This window comes from Procambarus clarkii, chromosome 24, assembly GCF_040958095.1.
Source record: "Procambarus clarkii isolate CNS0578487 chromosome 24, FALCON_Pclarkii_2.0, whole genome shotgun sequence".
In the NCBI taxonomy this organism is placed as follows: domain Eukaryota; kingdom Metazoa; phylum Arthropoda; class Malacostraca; order Decapoda; family Cambaridae; genus Procambarus; species Procambarus clarkii.
In genome coordinates, this window is record NC_091173.1 from 21328221 (window position 1) to 21344630 (window position 16410).

General features: G+C 39.4%; 1 non-coding gene across 1 annotated transcript; it reads right to left on the minus strand.

Annotated features, from left to right (window-relative positions):
- Nucleotides 1-2755: 2755 nt before the first annotated feature.
- LOC123761618 (uncharacterized) lies at nucleotides 2756-16079 on the minus strand. Its single transcript, XR_011229539.1, has 3 exons — nucleotides 14897-16079; nucleotides 10694-10866; nucleotides 2756-5716 (listed from the first exon to the last, which is right to left on the minus strand). It is a non-coding gene; the product is annotated as an uncharacterized protein (transcript).
- Between the last annotated feature and the right edge of the window lie 331 nt (nucleotides 16080-16410).

A 16410-nucleotide genomic window follows, 5' to 3' on the forward strand; every position in this document is an offset into this window, starting at 1 on the left:
ACGAAAGTATTTGTTCATGGATACAAAATCGAAATCGACAGCTTCGAGCAATATTATTCCTAATCTTACAAGTTAAGGTTTAAATATCAACTTTAAACAAATCTATATTGCCAGAACATCAATTGAAATTTTCAAAGAAAACTCATGGGCTTAGAGAGAAGAACTACTGGAACTGGCTATAGGTAAGGCTGTTACTAGATACCACGCATTTTATAACACTATAATGGTTACATGGTTCATATATATACCCCAACAGGGCAATTTAGCAAAGCCTAGCAAAGATGCTCAATCATCCTTAAGGCTGTATGCCGTGTACTTGCTGGTCAGTTTAGTTGAAGTGTATTGAACTCGTATATTTAGGAGTGTTTTGCCAATTTAACCATCTATATTTTGGGTTAAGAGACCAAACAACACTTTAGTAATCTATGCCGTCACCTCACGCTGACAGCTGGCAAGGACACGCTCAGCTGACGCGGGCCGCTAGACGCCTGCCAAGATGCATGACAAATATTCCCAGTTAATTCCATTCAATGAAGGCAGTTTGCTTTATTGCTCATATCCTAAAATTTAAGTATTAACTTTTTATAGTTTATTACTATTTGCTTGCAATAATAAATATATATATCCAATACCATGTGCTATCCACTAAAAGTTATTGACTATTTCCTTAGCAACATAAATTCATGAACATTCTAATGTGATTTGCTCACGTGAGGATTTACAGGAAAATATAAATAACCTTTTGTAATCTTGGCAATGGTGGCCCCTCTATACACCTGCCTCGAGTCTTGTAGCTACTGAGACGCTGATCTCACCTCAGGCACGTGTCTTCTGTTCAATATGTTTATATATATATATATATATATATATATATATATATATATATATATATATATATATATATATATATATATATACATACACATGTATATATATATATTGGTAGCAGTCTTTCTTGTAAACATAATGTTGTTGAATATGACCGAAAGGGTAAGATTAATAATTCTAACACGGATCTTCTCAATATTTCTTACGATTTTCTTCACTGTCGAGGGTAATTGAAAAATTAACTTCTCCGAAATTCAGTTTTTACATTTTTATTTTTGGTCTGACGCCTAGAAGCGTTTCGTAAGGCTTCTTACATTTTCAAAGACTTGGTTTACACATAACATACATCATGCTTTTAATTGTTTTGGGTGAGGTGATATGACACAAAAGTTATGGGTGAGGTGACAGAACACGAATCAATGGGTATAAATTGGGTAAGAAAACATAAGAATGGAAGTAACTACAGAAGGCCTATTGGCCCATTAGTTTCTCTTGCTGCTTCTTTGTTGGTTCGGGGTCTTGAAGTAGGTAGAATATAGTTATGCGTTAATTGGACCGTTGATTGCTGGTATTGACTTTTTGATGTGTAGTGCCTCGCTGATGTCGAGTCTCCTGCTATCGCTGTATCTATCGATAATTTCTGTGTTGCTTGTTAAGATTTCTCTGGTGATGGTCTGGTTGTGAGAAGAGATTATGTGTTCCCTGATGGAGCCCTGTTGTTTGTGCACTGTTAATCGCCTAGAAAGAGACGTTGTTGTCTTGCCTATATACTGAGTTCTTTGGGGCTTAGTCCCCAAGTGGGCATGTGAAGGCATAGATGACGTTGGCTTCCTTCAAGGCGTTCTGTTTGGTGTCTGGGGAGTTTTTCATGAGTAGATTGGCCGGTTTTTTTTTTTTTTTGTAGTAAATTATGTTGTATTTTCTGATTTTTGTCTGTAGGGATAACGTTCCTATTATGCCCAGGTAGTAGGATAGTAGTATACAAATTAAGTAGGATAGCATTATGCCCGGATAACTGAATGATATCATGCACAGACTAGCAGGGATATTTAACTCAAGGTTTGCTGCAAAGAAAATAGCCAGTAGGAAAAATCAACTATTTATTCTGAAACAATTCACAACTTTCTGAAAGACAATGTTGAACATATATACATCTGAAAAGGGCCACGATAGCCAACGACTCATTCACAGGACATATATTGCTTGTATACACGGAATATAGTATATGGGTCTGCGGTCTGGTAGCCGAGGCCTGAGTGAAGCCTAGACCAAGCAGGGAGACAGGTACTGAAATATGGCTGCCACAGGTATGAAAGCTTCCTCAAAGCTTTCGAACGTTTCATCAGGCTTGCTTCAACTTGTATTTCCTCAAAATGCTCGTTGAGCAAGCGGGTATAATTTATGATTTAAAATTTATAGCGTAAAAAATATATTTAGACTGATAAATATACACGAAACAATTCACTGCGTATTCATAACATTATCTGCAGCTTGTGAGTGAAACTACGATAGCCTAAGGCAACTGAAACCTTTCACCGCCTCCAAATCATATAAAATCAGAACATTTGTGACGTAAAAAGGCACATGGCTGGACAAACAATGATAAATATCACCCAGTTTGATATGAGGACTGGAGAGTGAGAAATTAAGTACAACGCCACTGCTGAACACTTCTGGGTGTCTCAACACACACCAAGGCACAACATATATTTACAATACTCTAAACACTTATACAATCTTTACGTGCTTATGAAATACAAATAAATACCATAAACTTTTCTCGTTCGTTGATAATCACAATTAAAGTTCTCATATCATTATATATGTCATATAATGCTATGGTTATACACATGTTGGTTGATTATTAACTTGAAAGCCAAAACTTCGGGTTCCAACTCTTCTTTCCTTTATAAGAAACTACATACAAGTAAGCTAACAACGCAAGTGCTGAGTTTGCTGTTCATGGAACACACTCTGAATTAAAGTACTTCAAGTTTCACTGTATTCTCTCCTCTTATACTCTTACTATTGTTCTCGGGAGACACTGGTAATGGCATCACTATCTGCCACACGTTGTTGTTGTTTTAGATTCAACAGCTGCCACACATTAACCAACGGATATATACGTTAGTGATATAACCCGTTCTTAGGTGCATATACACTGAGAGTTGCCTGTAGTCTTGAACACTGTTCAGGATCAAAGTATACTTACTGGTTGGTTAGTAAACTCTTGTAGTGGCCGCCTTAATTACCTTCCAGAGGTTGACAGGCCTCAAGCCTAACACCACACCACACCATTAGCCATATACAGTCCACCATAAGGTGTACATTTAAGTGCATTATAAATATGATGAGTTTACTTGAATCTTGAATAATGTTCAGTACTGAAGTATGCTTGCTAGCTGATTAGTAAGATTTCCCTTTCTTTGACACTTAACATAAGAATAACTGGGATAGAAAACCTATTGGCCCATACGAGGCAGCTTCTATTTATATCAACCCAAACTCATTCATATGTATCTAACCTACGCTTGAAACAATCCATCGAGCTCACATCTATTATTTTACCCGGTAATTTGTTCCATATATATATTCTTCTTCCAACTAGTATTTACCCAGGTCTTTCCTAAATCTAAATTTCTCCCATTTATATAAACTATTTAAGAGTTCTATTTTGTGTTATATACATAACATCTTATCTATCTCCCCACCCACTACCCCAATTGGGATCCTTTCTATTAAGAGGACAAAGAATGAAGAAGCTGGGCGAGGGATCTTAAATTAACCATTGTCTTGAAGCACAACGATCATGGAGGCGTTGAACGCCAAACTGAACAGCTGCCTCTCAACCCCCTCCCCCCCCCCTCCTCCGTGTTCACCACCTGCAGGCCAAAAAGGGGAGGGTGGGGGGGGGGGGGGAGATGGTAGGCATCTGCAGCCTCAATTCGCTCACACGTTCACCAATTAAAATCTCCTGGCAGTCCTCTCCACAACATTGTAGTCGTCGGGAACGTTCAAAACGTGAGGGATTGTTTCATGTAAGACTATGTCGCAAAACAGGTCGCATGGGAAGAAATACATAGAAAATATATATATATTGTTTACTTATTCTCTTGAGGGAAAATATTAAAGCAGTATCAGGTCACTTTTGTAAGTTTTCTATTGAGAAAATAGTAATTTGCTTTCAAACTACCACGAAGAGTAAAGTCCGTACAACTTTCAGGAACTTTGGTATACTCCCGATTTTAAGGCTTCCATTTTGTGCCAAGAAGCGCACATTCCTGTGTACACAAATCTTGTGATCATGTGAGTGGGCGTCGGGCCCAGTAGACTCACAGCCCAGATATGCTGTGACATTCAACAGAGCCAACTGCTGCAACTCTTACAGGAAAACTCCGAAGACAAAATGGGGCCCAGAGGTGAACAAGGATAGTTGGTTCTTTCAGCGATGGGAGTAGCCTTGAGCCATATTACAAACCTTTTGAGCATTGAACAGAATACTGATCGGGAAGCCATCAGTATATCTCAATGTCAAAATTCTGATGCTTGATGTTCTCCTTGAATTCATAGACTTGCTCCTTAGACACTAGCCAAGTATAGAGACAACCGACCTCCTGTAGCTGTGGGCACTCGGTCACAAGCCTGTTCATGACCTTGCAGGTGAGCGGGGAGTTAAGGACCCGAATTTTGACCAGATTCTGCCAGACACCAGCATCAAGGAGCTCGCAGATGAGACGATCGTAAAGAACGTGAGGGTTCTGCAGCACCAGTTCCAGTATCCTCATGTTCTGGCACTTGTTCAAGAACACTTTAAGATCGTCTTCCGAGAGTTTCATGGAAGCAACCTGCAAGGAACGTAGGGCCTTGAAGTACTGCATGTTCTCTGGTGCCAGATGGTACGGAATATCTTCTCCCAGGAGGTAGCCATCCAGGCAAAGGCTCTCCAGGTATGGGCAGAACTGCGCCAGGCATTGCAGGTGGTTGCGAGTGATGCTCAATTTTTGTTGGGAGAAACGTGTGTGATAGGTGTATAGGAAGAGGTGAGTCATTCTGTTGCCTACCTGCTGCAGGAACCACTCCAACGCGTCGCAATTTACATCTGCAAATTTAGCTCTCTTTAACTTCTGGAGACGTGCAAGCTGCTGAAGACGGGACAGGTCCATCTCGGAGTTCCCGATGAAAGAGACCTGGATGTATTCCAAGTTGGGGCAAAGATTAGTCAATACTGTTAACTGGAACTCATTCAAGATTTCACGGGAATGAAATTCTTTTAAGTTGCATTGTACGTTTTTATGGTCGATAGTTTGTAGGAAGTTGAACACCTTTTCCATCTTGATATCTGGCACACGAAGGATTTCGATATTAGTGAAAACAAGGAGGATGACAGCCACACCAGCCTCGGTCACCTTTGTCATGGAGAACTTTATTTCTTTGAGGGAACCAGCACAGCGCGAGGTAGGCTGCAGAATCCCTCCCTTACTGAGTACCTCAATGATATGCCTGAGGCCGTCTTGCAGCCCACACAACCTCAAGACACCGTCGTCGTTGACATCGTAACAACCCCGCAGATCGATGCAGTACAGGTGTTCACATGTTTTAGCCACAATATCGATCATTTGATTGTTGCAAAAATCAGTACAGCAGAGGTAAGTAAGGTTGGTGGCGGTGTGCAAGAAGTTGTAGAGCTTGGTAGGCCCTGTCACCACAGCCGCCGTAGAAGAGGGACAGGATTCTCGAGGTGGACTCCGTCAGCGGTCTCCAACACGCCAGACTGGACGACGGAGCCGCTGGTGGAGAGACGACGCACCCTCAGCCGCAGGAGAAGCCTAACGTGAGACGGTGACTGGGGTCATCTGCTGCCGTTCGCTGATGGCCAGGACAGCTTCGCCTGTAAATACGCAAAAAACATGAAATTAGCAGTGCTGCTCAAAAATATAACAATTGGGCACAACCTCACAGGCTAATCTACAATGAATATGTTTAGCCTGCATGGTTAAGTATTTATTCACATATAAATGGATAGGAAATATATTCACAAGAGCGCTCTGGATTTATCAGTCAGGTTTGCAAATGTTGAGGACCAAGTGACTTTTTCTTGCAGAAAATAAAGAAAATTAATTATTAAACCACTGTATTTTAAACTTAAATATAATACAATTGGTATGATAAGTTGTAGTTTGTTTACAACTGGAATGTATTATACAAGGATGAGATATACTCGTTGGATTGTGTAGCTGGTGTCTAGCAAATATTCTATAATTACTCACTTATTAATGCATTATTTTTAACATATTTAAAGAAAGATGGGCAAGTATAGACACAAAATATTTCATATAAAAAACCTGCATGTGATTGAATTATGTCTAAGTAAAGATAACCTCGAAAACTTTCGTGTATTTATCATTTATCAATGAATACAATGTTTACAGCTTTCTATTATTGGGGAAAGACAGTTTATTTAGATTATTGAAGCCCCCCTCCCCAGGCCAACAACTTAACTTCTTTAGGATGCAACCCACAACAGTTGCTTATCTCTCAGGTACATATTTTACTGTTAGGTGAACAGAGGTATCTGGTGCAACACGTTCTCAGACTAAGTCCATTCCATCCAGCGGTCGACCCCAAAGACGCATTCATCAATTTTAACATGCTGTTCATTCAAAATAGGACTTTTCTCAAATATAAATAAATATTATTTTATATTACCATAGTATACATATTTAGTCACTGGTTAGGTTAGGTGTTTAGGTTTTGTTGGCGATTATTTGTATTTGTAGTACGTGGGTGAAGCATTTACAGCGTTGTGGTTGGAACTAAAGTCGTCAGTGAAGCACTTGTTCCGGAAGTGTTCGGACGTCATCAGTTGTGAGTAGTGTGTAAACCGTTTTTCATTCATAAACAAGGAGTTTGGCGGGTGCATGGAATGGACTTTGGCCTTTGTTTATGAGGGCGGGCTGTCTGGTGAAATTCAATGCTGCTCAAACCTTCTATTCCGCCGCGGGAACCAAACCCGGACATTTTGGTTGTGAACCAACTGCGCTGATTATTTGCTTCTTAAAAGTGAGCGCTCGATTTTTTTTTATGCGTAACTCAATCACGTTTACTGTTATTCTTATATCATATATTTTATCTGTATTTTCCTCAATTTTTCTGAGCATATGAGCAAGATTAATGTATTAATAAGCGTGTAATTGGAAACCAAGTCACACAACCCGATAATCACATGAGCTTATTCCACTGTCTTAAAATGTAATCACATCGTAAATAAACTATATAATTTGACCTAACCAGTTTAGATTATAACAAAAAGTTTAACTTAATTAAATAATTCAATATATACCATATGTAAGAGATAGACGCCAAATTAAATATATTCTAGGTGCTAATCATACTAGGTCAGTATCCCTCCTCCCTCTATTGTTTACACCAAGCCAGCGTCAATTTGGCAGACGTTTGGCATCGCTGAGAAGTCTTCCGCAGTCAACACAACGCCCCTCCTGCCTGCCTGGCTGTACGTGTGTGTGTCCAACGCTTAAAAACAAAACAAAGCAAGATTTGCCCCGAGTAATGTGGTGATGTGTTACCAAAGGATAAACCAGAGGTGTCATTTTACAACCTGCCCCTCCCAACAAACTTTTTTCCAAAGGTCAGAGTGAATTGTTTGTTATAAATGTACACTGTATGATGGAGGTTGTGGTAGCACTCAGCTGTATTTTTATCTATACTATCAGTAAAATATCTGTACTGTCGAGCTCACAAGTCTCTTCTGCTTGGAAATATAATGACACGATTATATTATCCCTAGTTAATGTTCTAGACGAGAGAGGGAGCCGGCGGCTGAGCGAACAGAACGCTGGGTCCTATGGTCCCGGGTTCGATCCCGGGCGCCGGCGAGAAACAATGGGCAGAGTTTCTTTCACCCTGATGCCCCTGTTACCTAGCAGTAAATAGGTACCTGGGAGTTAGTCGGCTGTCACGGGCTATTGCTTCGTGGGGGTGGAGGCCTGGTCAAGGACCGGGCCGCGGGGACACTAAGCCCCGAAATCATCTCAAGAAGATAGGCAATAGTGACATTAGGGAGATAAGCTATCGGCATTAGCTTTAGTAGCAATAGAAATAGGCAATAGAGGGACTACATTATTATTATTAGACATAGGCTATATAGTGATGATAAAGACATAGGCTGTAGTGGCATTCGATAAGCTATAGTGGCATTAGACATAGGCTGTATTGTCATTAAATATAGGCAATAGTGGCATTAGAGATGTGGGGTATAGTGACATATATAGGCTATATTGTCATTAGAGATAGGAAATAGTGCCATTAGAGATATAAGATATAGTGGTAGTAGAGATAGGTTACATTGTCATTAAAGATAGGCTACTGTGGCATTAGGTACATGGCTATAGTTGCAATAGAGAAATATGCTATAGTTGCAATAGAGAAATATGCTATAGTTGCAATAGAGAAATATGCTATAGTTGCAATAGATATATAGGCTATAGTGGCAATAGATATATAGGCTATAGTGGCAATAGATATATAGGCTATAGTGGCAGTAGAGATATAGGCTATGGTGGCAATAGAGATATAGGATATAGTAGCAACAGATATAGGTTACAGTGGCATTAGAGAGATAGGTTATAGTGGCAATAGATATATAGGCTATAGTGGCAGTAGAGATATAGGCTATGGTGGCAATAGAGATATAGGATATAGTAGCAACAGATATAGGCTATAGTGTCAACAGATATAGGTTACAGTGGCATTAGAGAGATAGGTTATAGTGGCAATAGATATAGGCTATATTGTCAGTAGAGATAAAGAATATAGTGACATTAGATATATAGTGGTATTAGATATATAGTGATATTAGATATATAGTGGCATTAGATATATAGTGGCATTAGAGATGTAGTGGCATTACAAATGCAGTGGCATTAGAGATACAGGCTATAGAGGTAGTAGAGAGACAGGCTATATTATCAATAGAGAACTATAGTGGCATAAGAGGTTATGGCAGTGTTGTGGTTAGTGGCATACTTTTCTCTCTAGTGGCCTAGAGAGAGGCTATAGTGGCATTAGAGATATAGGCAATAGTGGTAGGGGGAGGGGTTGTACACACTTCAAACAATCGTACTAATTGAATAATTAACCAATTGGAAAGTAATTATATATATATATATATATATATATATATATATATATATATATATATATATATATATATATATATATACATATACATATACATACACATACATACAACTTTAGAACACTTTCCCACCAGGAGACTCGAACCCTAGCCAGCACAGAAGCCTTCCAGCAACTGGCATAACAGGTACGCCTTAACCCGCTCCACCAAGAGCTCTAGCTTTACAACTTTAGAACACGGAGCTTTAGAGCTCCGTGTTCTAAAGTTGTATACTTAACTCTCGTGTTTAGGAGAGTTGTGCCTTATATATATATATATATATATATATATATATATATATATATATATATATATATATATATATATATATATATATATATATATAATCCACTTGACCATCACGGCCATTATATATATATATATATATATATATATATATATATATATATATATATATATATATATATATATATATATATGCGAACAAGCCTGAATGGTCCCCAGGACATACAACTGTAGTTTTCAGTTATATATATATATATATATATATATATATATATATATATATATATATATATATATATATATATATATATATATATATATATATGATGGCCGTGATGGTCAAGTGGATTAAGGCACCCTGTAGTTACCAGTTGCGTTGCTCCTGGGAATATGGGTTCGAGTCACTTCTGGGGTGTGAGTTTTCATTCGCATATAGTCCTGGGGACCATTCAGGCTTGTTCGCATTTGTGTTCCTCACGTGTGCCCCAAAGAATGAGGTGATTTGGTGAAATGCTATGCCCAAGATTACCATCCGAGTTGCCGTCCGGGAAGATAGCCTTGGCTATCACTTCCTTTTGACGGCCGTGATGGTCAAGTGGATTAAGGCGCGCCCTGTAGTTACCAGTTGCGTTGCTCCTGGGAGTATGGGTTCGAGTCACTTCTGGGGTGTGAGTTTTCATTCGCATATAGTCCTGGGGACCATTCAGGCTTGTTCGCATATATATATATATATATATATATATATATATAATATTATATGCAAAGTTTTACTACAAAAATGGCTTCGTCCTTACTTTTAATCTTATTATGATTGCGTTCATACAGTTCGCATTTTAATCGTCGCTACCAACAGGAATAGTTTGTCATTGATCTGAAGGAAGGAGTTTACAAATAAAGCCGTGGTTTTGTAGAGCTGTATCATAACTGTCAATTACTATGACAAAGCACTAGTATATTTGTTGAAGATGGATTTAGATTTTGATCCTACAATATATTCTTTTCTCCCAATTATTTTAAGTGAATTCTAGATGTATCGGTATGCTTGAATTTGCTTTTGTCAATTTCCTGCGAAAAGTAAATACTAGGAGTACCCTATTAAGCAATTGGGCTGTGCATGGAACGTCTAATATATGAGATGAACACTATTTACAAATTTAACTAGAATAGGAATTGTATTAATTAGTTACATTGGCTTACTAGATTATGTCCTAAAATATTTTACTAAATTAGATTTCAAGCACATGAATAGGCTACTAGGCTTGTAGACCGCCCTAACTTAGACTATAGTCTGATGCTGATGTTACAGTAAAACAAACCGCGATTACAGCGGCCTTGTACTAACCTATGCCAGCTTGCAGGGATATTGGTAGCTTTATACTGGTGTTACAGTAAAACTATCCTTGGTTACAGCGGCCTCGTACTAACCTATGCCAGCTTGCAGGGGCATCGGGAGGAGGGAGTCTAGGTAAGAGGCCACGGCTATGAGCTCCGGGTGGTCTGGGGAGTGGATGTGTGTGCCGCAGAGCCTGTCGAGGAAGAGGGCGAGGTGTGCCACACACTGCTGGTACAGCGACCGCGGCTGGCGTCTGGGTGCCATCCTGAGGAAACGAAATAGTCTTTATAAGCTATCAAAGAGGTTCGACGATTACTACAGTATCGTAAATTAGATTAAATTGTATTCAGGATACTTATGTATAGCTGGCGAAGTGGTGTCATCCTGGAAATTGAGCGTATTAGTTAGGTTAGTTGTGTCCCGTATTTGCGGATGCGCAAAATTACCATCGTTATCCTGTTTTACACTTTCATGGGGTGAACACTCAGATATCAGCTCAGATAAGTGGCAATAATTTGACGCATATTGTCCTATTGTGCAAAATACACCCAAGTAATACATCTACGACCTGTACATCTAAATATATCCCGCGGTTAATGACCAACGTTTCAAATTAAGAGCATAAGAATCAAGGAACTGCGTGAAGCCTATTGACCGATACGAGGCAACTCCTATGTAATGTTGGTTTAGGTTTCAGCGTCATTTCAATATTATGTACACATTGTTCTAGTTAAAACGTTTTTCTTTAGTGCGCTTTTAATTACATTTTTGCAAGCAATGAGGTGTTGACAGTTATATCATTTTGGTGATTATTTGGTGATCATTTGGTGACTATTACGGTTCCATGCTGGAAATTTGACCTCAGTGGTGAGCATAGTTTATGCCCAAAGTATACTTGCTGATTGGTCAGTGATTGTGGTGACCTTCATAATTAACCATTCCGATTAAATTTAAATTAAATTTTGCCCCTAGGTTCGAGTTTATTGGGCAGCGCCACTCGTCCTGTGAGTAGACATACTGCCATAGCAGCATGTACAACATTCCCCAATAGGAAGAAAACCCGCCGGGAAGTTCATCCTGTCATTAGTGACACAGCCGAGACTTGCTTAACTGTCTCAAGTGAACAGCTTCTCAAACAAGAAGATTAACATCTGTCAACCCTTAAAATCTTACGTTATCTTACGGGTGCAAAATGGGGAAATCTTTTAAGAACAGTATCTATATTTGACAAATAGCACTCCCGATGTTTATAACTTTTTACCCCACACCAAAATTTGAAAGGTTCTCGAAGCTGACGCCCTCGGCTAAACTTTGTGTTCGGTACAAGCGATGACAGCTTTCCATACAGCAAGTAGTTACAGGGGTGCTAGGCTGTATCCAGAATAACACTTAGACCTAGCGTAACTTTATTGTTAGAACGTAATTTGTGAAAATTTTGTCCCTGAGTGATTGAAGTAAAATTTACTGCTAATAGTTCATAAGGCAAAACTGTAACAGTATGCTAATATTAAGAACACCAGTAAAAATCGCTGGTGTAAATAAGATCAGTAGTGACCTCATCATGGGAGTTGTTTTTCACAGTACTGCATCAGCATCTTTGTTTCTTATGTGGGTGAGATCATCACACTCTACGCCTCACCCCGTCTGACCGAGGAGGAGGAGGAATAAGAGTAGGGAAAAAGAGAATGAAGATAAATATGGACGAAGATGACACAGATGCCCAACCTATAATAATATAATATTTAGGATTAGTTTATTAAAAAAATGAATTACTCGCTGCACTGAAAGATTAGATTAGGGGTACAACAATTTTTTTGTTAGCTCACGGACATGCAAACTTATCTAGTATTATTTAAAATCTTGATACAATAGTGTCTCGCTCAAAAAATCTAAATTATCCCCGGTCAAGTAATTCGATATATTATTTAAATGTAATAACAATACAATACTCCATAATTGTACTTGGCTATCAGCTTTGTCTTGATATTTCCTATTCAGCTTTTCCATCGTTTTTACTGATAATTGTACTAAAAAAAATTAATCGAAAGGCAAAACAACCGGGAGATAAAATATTATTTTGAGGTTAAGGCAATGGGTCTTGCCATCAATATGCAACTAAGATCCTGTCAAGTTATTTATATCAGACGTGTCACTTTGAACACAAGGAATTAGTCATTTCTCCATCCAAGTAACTTATATATAAAGTCTTTCGACAGTTCCATAATCGTTATAATACTGTATTTAAATTCCGCAGTTCTACTTATATTGTTATTTACTTCAATATTGATCAATGTCCTAATGTATATTTTGATTAATAAAGATGCTAGGTACAATGAGGTACACCGTTTGTTTTTGCTTCGACGTAGCTTGTGTTTGTTTCGACACCGTTTGTGTGTCGACACCGTTTGTGTTTGTTTCGACACCGTTTGTGTCAGCTGTCAATGTAATCAATCAGAGCTTTAATATAACAATATGCTTTAATATACCTACTTATCTCTCTCATCTCATTTTTCTCTTGTAATGCATCTTTATCATTTATCAATTCTGATTGAAATTACCTACTTAAAATTATCTGCTAGATTAAGGACCTGCCCGAAACGCTGTGCGTACTAGTGGCTTTACAAGAATGTATATACTGTACTATCCAATGTATTCTCACAAACCCAATGTACCTTCTTGTATATATATAAATAAATAAATAAATAAATAAATAAATAAATAAATAAGATGCAGCACCCATTATGTCACGTTTTCTGTTTATAATGGCATGATCTAATTTGTTTTAATATAAAATCTTGTATAATTCCTGTGATTCGCTCAAAAGTGGCGTCACTGACCCGAAGACGAATATTTTATTCACTGCTCCAAATCTACCGAAATTCAGACTAAATCAAAGCATTTAATTTTTGCCTGGGTTACCGTTGGTTACGAGATCGATGGGGAAACTGAAAGAAATGTGAATCATCTCTCGGTTATGCTCATATAGTGAGCCCAGAAACGCTATGCGTGTCAGTGGCTTTGTAAGAATGTATGAACACCATTGTTATGTATTCTCACAACCCAATGTACCTTCTTATATATATATTTAAATAAATAGTATACGCTTACAAGATTGGCGTGGGAGGCACCATAAATGAACTAAACTAAAAACTACGACGACACACAACAATTGCCTAACTATTTACTGCTAGAGGAACATAGGCATCAGGTGAAAAGAAACGTGCCGTGCCCAACTGTTTCTGCCTTGCCCGGAGATTGCAATCAGGGGTCCCTTGGATGTGAGGCGGCTGCGCTACAGGACATTAATATAACACTGAATTATTAAGTATATTTGACCTAGTATTATGGTTGACATTCGTAAATATTTTGGCGTTTTGTAATAGAATTATTATGATTGACGTACGTAGGCCTAATTGACATTCCTAAAAAGCGTTTTATAATAACTTACATATAAAATGTCAGAAATATTAAACGCGTCCAAAGCACAAACTTGGTGAGGGAGACGAAACAGGCTTCCCCGTCAGAAGAAAAACAGGCTATTTATTCCATTCGGGTTATTTTTGTATTAATATTATATACAGACATTTTACATGAAATTGGAATTTTCACAATTTTTTGGCACACAGTAAGGAAAATTAACACACCTTTGGAAAGGAGCTCAGCAAAACAAATCAAAGAAATTAAAATTAGACCTTTGTAGCCATCAATAAAGGTCGAACATAAATTCAACTTGTAACTTTGTACACAAGTCTATAATAAACATTAGAGAGAATTCCAAAACGGAATATATAACAGTATTAATTTTTACACACTGCCTTACAAATAATTTTATTATTTATATATTTCAAGTTGCTGAGGGCTGTAGTGTACCCGGGAGGCTATAGTCTGGACGTTGATATAAATGTCAGCAATGGAACTGACGACGTTTCGGCCCATCTTGGACGTTACCAAGTCGAAACTAGTAGATACAGGGAAAGGAAGTCATCATTATAAGGCCCCCGCATACTTTCTCGCCTTGTACATGGCTTACTCCTGTATGTTTTTTTAGACTTGATAAGGGTTCAAGACGGGCCGAAACATCGCCACTTTAATTTCCATATGGGTGCGTTACGTTATCTGTTTTCAGTCAGGTTATTGTGACTTCATCTCTGCATGTTATCACTTACCGGCTTCTCCAATACATGTATGATACGCATCTCGGATAGCAAAATTCTTACCACTAGTTGGAAGAATAATTTGTTTAGCCCCATGCCATGCAAAACTATTAGTGCAACGATAGAATATGGTTACTTTACTTAACGTCGATATACGGAAATAGAAGCCTTCCTACTTGTTTATTGTGGCGAAGTGACTGGCAGCAGTGGGGGGTCAGCAGGAGTAGCGGCAGTAGTCACAGTAGCAGAGGAGCAAGTTGCCAGCACTAGCAAGAGCAGAGAAAGGCAAAGCTACCTGGGGGTGGTGATGGTGGCGGTGGTAGTGGTGGTGGACGGGGAGGAGTACAGGTCCAGCACGTGGCAGGGGGCGTGGGTGGCCCTACCCCGTGGGGTGCAGGGGCCTCGTACCGCACTCACCTTCATTGGTCAAGCTGGGTGCTATCTCCTCACTCAGCAGGTGGCCTGGGGCGGTGTTGGTGCTGGTATTTGTGGTGTTGTAAGTTTTACAGTTGGTATTTGTGGCGTGGGAAAGTGATATTATTAACTGGAAGATACTCTACTAGATATGTATGGAGCAGCGTGAAGGATTGTTTGGTTGGGGGGGGGGGGATGAGGTGTTGGCAACTAGAACTGTAGTGTGGTACTAGGGGGGTAGTTGACTCAATCTGTCACGTGTGTAGACGAGGAGCCTCAAAAGCATGTACTGATGCGGGTACGCAAGTTGTAATTCTTCAACGCTGAGTAGTACCGGGTAGGTAATGACAGGAATTCTTGAGCTGGTTATTTCGATTCGTTTGCAACAATATTACTCACGGTATATACTTTTCAGTTTTACCCACTCTTTATTAACTCTAGCGTTATCCCACAGTTTGTAGTAAAAGTCTCTTGCACGTATATGTATTTGTATAGCTTTCTCTCTCATTATTTTCATAGTTTTTTACCAAAACAAATCGTAGCCCTGATGTCAACCTCACCTTCACCACCGCCACCCTTTATTTATATTTTTTAATCGACGACCCTCTCAAGCCTCAACTTCCCCCCTCGAACCTCGATGTTAACTCCACTGGCCTTTCCAATGTGTACAGTATACTATAATGTCCTTCTTCAGCACACGTTTGACTGCTTCCTTAAGATTCCTTGGACTTCACCATCCACCTTTGATAACTTGAACGCCGGTGCCCTTGGAGGGAGGTCCCGAGGAGGATGGTTGGCGACGACGAGTGAGAGGGCCGAGATTGGTGTTCTCGTTCCGTGGCGTCGCCGGCTGAGGCAGAGTTGGCACTGAGAACACCTGCAGCCTCCATGGTGCCAAGTGCTGCCAAAACCCCCAAGCTTGTGCCCCTCCTTATATCCCTACCACCCTTCTCCTGCCCTATCAGCCACCCCCCCTCCCCACACATTCTCGTCTCAACCCCCCCATCCCACCCTCCCTCCCTCCACAAGCACTCTGGGTATACCCCCCCCCCTTCCATTCCATCACCATTATTTCTGCGAGTCGTCACCATTATCGCATCCAATGCTTTTGTCATATGGTTTTACGCTACACACCCACACAATTCACTTTGTCATAACTACTCCCACACAATCTGTTTTCTTTCCATAATTACTCGCACACAATCCGTTTTCTTTTTTTTTTTTTTGCTATTGCTCTCCCC